At 48.0% G+C, this 6,596-nt stretch overlaps 1 long non-coding RNA gene across 1 annotated transcript; it reads left to right on the top strand.

Moving 5' to 3' along the window:
• The first annotated feature begins 2,732 nt into the window (after positions 1-2,732).
• On the top strand, positions 2,733-3,600 carry LOC140708779 (uncharacterized). The gene is made up of 3 exons (XR_012088983.1): positions 2,733-2,906; positions 3,225-3,307; positions 3,581-3,600. It is a non-coding gene; the product is annotated as an uncharacterized lncRNA (long non-coding RNA).
• The last annotated feature ends 2,996 nt before the right edge of the window (positions 3,601-6,596 follow it).

The raw sequence follows: 6,596 nt of genomic DNA, 5'->3' as shown, positions 1-6,596 counted from the left end.
AAATCATTGTGGATTTGAACATCTTGCCTTTATACTCCACCCACCAGTCATGACAGAATCCTCTGAATACTAAAGGGAAGTCCAACCTTAGAATTCTCATAAAATGTTTAATATAAAGTTATTCAAAATGATTCATGAAAGCTACAAGATGGAGTGGACTTGGAATCAGGTAACTAGTTTGTCCAAGCTTGCCCAAGACTTATCCAGTTTTAAAATTAAAAAGTCCCATGCTCAGAGAACCTCGTCACTCCCAGACAAACTGGGGCAACTGATCACTCCAGCAGGAAATCGTATACTACCGTGGCTTAGGTCCTAGATCTGCTACTCACCAGCCACTTGACAGCATTTACCCTCTCTAAGCTGCACTTACTTCAACTGCAAACATATACTCCCCTGTTCTGATATCACTGTGAGTATGAAGTGAGTTAGTACACGCACATGTGCCCAGTAAACCATGATGGCAAACAAAAAAGGTCATTATCACTTGGTCCCCTACATAAAATGATGCAATGGCTAGACATTGTGTGACATTACAACATAGACAGGATGACAGGAAATTACCTAGAAGGTTGTCATGTAATTATAAGGTTACCACATAATATAATTTGTTGTCTAAACCAGGACAGTGTTGAGAGTGGAAGGGGGACCCTATAATTACATTGGCATAACAGGAGCAAACCAAGCCCCTCCTGAGCAAGCCTTTACATACTGTCAGGGATCACAGGGTAACATGGTATTAAGGCTGGCTTCATGGGTGTCAACCTGTACAGTCACACATGGCCTCACACTCAGAGGGCCGTGTGCTTGGTTTCATGCTCTGATACTTCAGAGCATGAAAAATTGCTCTTGAAATGCCATCTTGAAATTCTTAATAATTTTTCAACATGGGTCCCCACATTTTCATTTTGTGCTAGGCCCTGCAAATGATGTAACTGATCCTGCATAGGGAGGATCCTATTGGGCAGAAAGACGAGATGGTATGACCTCTGAAACCCCTTCCAGGCCTAGGCAGCTAAGCTTCCAAGCCCCTAAGGAGAAAGTTTCAGTTTTAACATCAGCTAGTTCAGATCCCCTGAGGTTAAAAATAACAGCGCATGATGAGGCAAAGGATGGAGGCTGGGGTCCCCAAGCAGCCTCTCTGTCCCACTCAGAGCAGGTGCCAGCCTGCTATGAGGAGCCAGCCAACATGAGCTCAGAGGTGCTGCTTAGGCTCCACCTCACGCCTGTTTGAACTCTGATTTTGTCCATGGCCAACGTTTCTGCAACCTGGCAAAGGCTTGGGTAACTGAGCAGCTGGACAAACCCTAGAGGGCATTGGAGTGTTAGTCATCCTACAAAGTTCAACTTACCCATCTGGCAACCCAGCCCCGCTAATGGCTGTGAATGCCATTTATGGGGCTTTCATGGGCAGTAACTGTAGAATCCAGCTCACTGTCTTAACAAACCAGAACAAAGCCGGGTGGCATTGCCAGAGAACTGCAGCTGCTTGCACGGCAACTAAAAAGTTGATTTTAAACTCTGGGGTGAACCCTAGAAAAGACAGCAAGATGTAAACCAATAGAAAAACCACTCCAGGCTTATTTTGGAGAAGGGGAGTGGCCGTGGACACTGACCATTTTCAGGTTGCACCTCCCAGAGCCCCAGTCATTCCCATGAGTTACAACAGACTTTCCCAACCCCAGCGCTATTGACTTTTGGGCTGGATCACACTTTGTTGTGGGAGCTGTCCTGTGCACTGAAGAATGTTTAGCACCGTCCCTGCCCTCTGCCCAGAGATGCCAGTAGCACGTCCCCCACTCTCCCACACATTTGTGACAATCCAAAACTGTCTCCAGACTTTGTCGCATGTCCCCTGGGGTGCAAAATTGCCTTCAGTTGAGAACCCCTTGTTTACGGCATCAAAGACTATCCACATGAATGGTGATTATGGGAATGAAATGAGTTTACAATGGTTCACCCTCTTAGGACAGTACCTAACAGGTTAAGCACTACCTGAGTATTTGTTAAATAAATGAGATTATTGTACCCCACTACCCCCACCCAGCCCACGTGCCAGCTGAAGCGCCCCACTCACCCTACATAGCAATCATACCATGCGCTTCTCTGTGTCTGTACAGCACCTCCACCTCTATTTTTTGCTTTTGCCTCTATCTGTGGCTCAGCCACTTGCTACCAGGGCAAATGTCTTCACTTCTCTGAGTTTCTCAGCTGAAAACTGAGAAAATCGTATTCATCTCATGGAATTGTTTTGATAATTAGATGTGTTCCTGTATGACAGGCACCTGCAACAGTGGCTGGCACACAGCAGGTGCTCAGGGCCTAATGAAGAGGTATTGTTTTTACCACCCAACATTGCCTGACAGGTGTTTGAAAAACAAAAAAAAAATGCACCTACATTGCATGGACACTGTGTGTGTGTTTCAGACTAGGAACTTGGCAATGGATTCCGAAGATCAACACGGGAGTTTTCTTTCTCTTCCCTCTCTCGCTTATAAATGAGGGCACAGCTGGGTTCTGTGATAAAATGCCCAACTCCACCTGCTCTAGATGTGACAAGGTAAGTTTGGGCTCCTATAAGTCTGCTCTGTGACACACCTGCTTCTGCAGCTCCTTCCTGGGGTGGGGAGTGGGGTGGGGACACCTGATCATAGGGTGAGCAAGCGGCTCACCAGGACCAAGGGGGTTTCGAGGAGGTGGAACTTTCAGTGCTAAAACCCAGAATGTGCTGTCCCAACCAGGAAAAGCTGATCACCTTCCCTGAGAGTTTGGGATTCTATGAGGACTCCTGTCTGGAGTGCAGCCCCGCTGCTAGGGCGGCCCTTTGTTGTCAGAAACCTTATTCCCAGAAGGAGACATGAAGTGGAAACTGAGTGTCCTCTGCCCTGCGGTGCCCAGCTTCATTCAAGGCAAGCTTGGTCCCCCGGCTTTCATGGGGATGTGAACGCCTTGCCAGGCTCCTCTCTGCTCCCTCCTCACTCCTTAGCACTGGCCTTGGCATCCTCTAGCTGAGCCCAGGTCCTGTCCCTGAAGAGCTGCTGCCCCAGCCCCACTGCCAGCACAACCCCTCCCACCCCACCTGTCCCAGGGCCACCTGCGCTCACTTAGGCTCTATCTCTGCTTGGGGGCCACCCTAACACTGGTTCTCTTTTCACCTTCAAAAGAGTTGCTGGAACTGAACCCCAGTGACTTGTCAGCATTCACGCCACTCCTTCCAAACCCTCCAGAAAGCACACCTGTGGACGAGAGGCGCAATTAACGTTATCAGTCATAAAGGATCAGAAGGAAAACCCAGTGGCCACTGGGAATTGTGAGTGCCATAACCACTTCCAAGCATTTGGGGTTTTGTTTTATTTTCTCTGGCCTGGAGGGGTGTGGAGAGGGACCATATATAAGACAAAGCCAGTTTTCTCTTTTTGAGACACAGTCTCATTCTGTCACCCAAGCTGGAGAGCAGTGGCGCAATCTCAGCTCACTGCAACCTCTGCCTCCCGGGTTCAAGCAATTCTCATGCCTCAGCCTCCCGAGTGGCTGGGACTACAGGCACACCCCACCATGCCCGGCTAATTTTTTGTATTTTTAGTAGAGATGGGGTTTCGCCATGTTGGGCAGACTAGACTCGAACTCCTGACCTCAAGTGATCCACCCGCCTCGGCCTCCCAAAGTGCTGGGATTACAGGTGTGAGCCACCGCGCCCGGCCCACTTCAAATTTACCACTCCAGACCTTTCTTCTAGAGGGGGAGAACTGGAACCTACGAGAAATCATATGGATCTGAAATTCACCCCTGGAAACTGACCTGGGGTAAGGACACCAGGTGGAATGAACCCCCAAGCAGACCCTACAGAGGCAAGGAAGGAGATTGAGACCTGTCTGTAGAAAGCTGTTATGAGCCTAGAATTTTAACTTATGCCATTGACACCATGCCAAGTACCCAAGGAAAAGGAAAGAGAAGAACCTACACCTCCTCCCCCTTGCTAGTGAGTGAGGTAAAATGATCTGGGGAGGAAAAACAAAACAAAACAAAACAAAACGAGGTAAGGAACACCAGATGGAGCAGAGAGGCTGCCCAGAAATTGCTGCTTTTGTCAACCTAGATTTGTTTGCAGGTGAGTGCAGTGTTGATAGAAAGCAAGTCTATTTCGAGAGGGGATCCCCAGGATCTCCTATCAAAGAACAAGCTCTGGAACTAGTCCCCAAACACAGACAGATCCACTGACAGAACCACAATCACTCCAACCCCAATCTCCCAAGAGGTTCTGAGGATACAATAGTTCTCAATCCTTAAGTGCACATATTGTTCACAGAGGGTGACTCAGTGGTTAGTAATGGCTTATTAGGTTGTTCCTGGAGGTAATTTACATCTCGTTTGAGCCTCTGCTTTTCAGGCATTTTTCTGCAATGGCTCTAGGCTTTTTTTTTTTTTTTTTTTTTTTTAAAAAGAAAGTGAATCCATTTAATACTCATGCATATTCTCCAAAATGCCTTAAATCAGTACCTAAAACTTGAAACTAGTTTTTCCCCCAATGAAGAAATTATCTGGCCCTGTTGTCTCTTACTTGCTGTCCTATGATTGAAAAGCACCTTTTGTGGGGGAATTTTTAAAATAATTGCCACCAAAGACTTCAAATGGAATTCAGATTGCAACCTATTTCACATTTCATGCTTTTGTGACATTCTTGTTCAGGAATGAATCTTTTATGAAAGGTCTATTTTAAGTTGCACCTTCCAGAACCTTATTTTTGTCTCTGAAAGGAAGAGGCAGAGCAGAACCTGGATTCTTCCAATTCACTGATTCACTGTGAGCTTAGCATTGGCTCTCCTGGGGGTCGGCAGGGTGGGGTTGATGGGCTCCAAGCAGAGGCAGGGGGCACTGGCTTTGCACTCAGCCTTGCCTTTTTTTTTTTCAATCAGGCTGTCTTATTCAACTGAAAACAACCCCCCAAGGATTTAAGCACGCTTTCTCGTGCTTTCTCCAGCTCCTCCCCGAAGGAAAAACTCACTTGATCTTAAGCACCAACTGCTGTCCAGTCAAATTTCTCACCTCTGCCAAGGAGCCATGCCTTCGAGTTCCCAGCACCTCGTGGGGACTGAAGGCTAATTGTGGCCTCTGTCAGTGGACCCAGAGTTGTTTTCCCAGGTGTGGGGGAGGGTTTTCCCAGTGGGGAAGGGTTTCCCCTGAGACTTCTCCACCCACGCTTGTCTGTTCATTCCACAGATTTTTTTTACTATCTTCCTTAAGAGAAAGTATCTAGAAACTTGAAAATGAGGCAAAAAGATGCCTTCATGCCCTTTCCCCAAAGCCATCCTAGCATTGTGTAATAAGTCCTGTGTTAGATTGGTCTCCCCTGATACGGACTCTGAGACAGGCAGGTGTAAGAACAGGGTGTGGGGGCTGCTCCAGGTGGGAACTCTTGTGGAAAGGGAGGCAGGGGTGAGGGAGAAGCTCACCCACAGCGAGGCTACTGCTGAGGCCTCAGCCTGTCCCATGGAAAGCTCTGGAGCCCAGGTGGCCATTGGTGTTGTTGCAAATTAAGGCAAGAGCACCAGGCTTTGTATCACCTGTTCAAGACCAACCAGGAGTAAGGGAGGGAAGGTGTACACTTGGGGGAGGAAGTTTCCTTCCATCTCAGGTGATTTCCAGGTAAGAACAGAGCTGTAAGCCGTCTACCCATATCAGCAGCTGATACTCCCAGCAGCTGCGGGACAGGGCTGAACCCCAAAGAGGGTATCTGGGTAATATCCAAGGGTCCGTCAATGTGAAGGGATGGGCACTTTGAGTTAGTATGCATTATTGATTAAGGCCCAGATTCCAGACACTAATTTAAAGGAAATTGCTAAGTTGCAAATGATGTTTGTCTGGTAGACATGCAAACAGTTCCTGTCTGATAGAAAAGATAGCCCCGGGCTGGGCGCGGTGGCTCAGACCTGTAAGCCACTTTGGGAGGCCCAGGCAGGCGGATCACCTGAGGCCAGGAGCTCCAGACAAGCCTGACCAACATTGCGAAACCCGAAACCCCGTCTCTACTGAAAATACAAAAAAATTAGCCGGGCAGGGTGGCAGGCACCTGTAATCCTAGGTACTTGGGAGGCTGAGGCAGGAGAATTGCTTGAGCTGGGGAAGCAGAGGCTGCAGTGAACCGAGATCACGCCACTGCACTCCAGCCTGGGCAACAAGAGTGCAACTCCATCTCAAAAGAAACAAAGCCCCAAAGGTTATGGTTTCATTGTCCTATATGTAGGACATAAACCAGTTTTGAATTTGATTTAGCAAAACCATTGTCAGTACTCCCTCTTTTAACAGCTACATCTACATGTGTCTGTCGTACACTCCTGGGACCAATGTTACTATCGTGCTGGTTTCCTACTCCCTTGCCTCACCCTAGTCCTGGCCCCAGCCCCATGTTGCCTATATTTGCCTGAGTCATGATTTCAACATTTTTTTTTTTTTTTTTTTTTTTGAGACAGGACCTTGCTCCATTGCCCATGCTGGAGTGATGTGATTATAGCTTACTGCAGCCTTGGCCTCCCAGGCTCAAGCAATCCTCCCACCTTAACCTCCTGAGTAGCTGGGGCCACAGGCACACACCACCACACCTG

This window comes from Chlorocebus sabaeus, chromosome 16, assembly GCF_047675955.1.
Source record: "Chlorocebus sabaeus isolate Y175 chromosome 16, mChlSab1.0.hap1, whole genome shotgun sequence".
NCBI classification, from domain to species: domain Eukaryota; kingdom Metazoa; phylum Chordata; class Mammalia; order Primates; family Cercopithecidae; genus Chlorocebus; species Chlorocebus sabaeus.
This window is presented reverse-complemented; position numbering and strand designations above follow the sequence as displayed.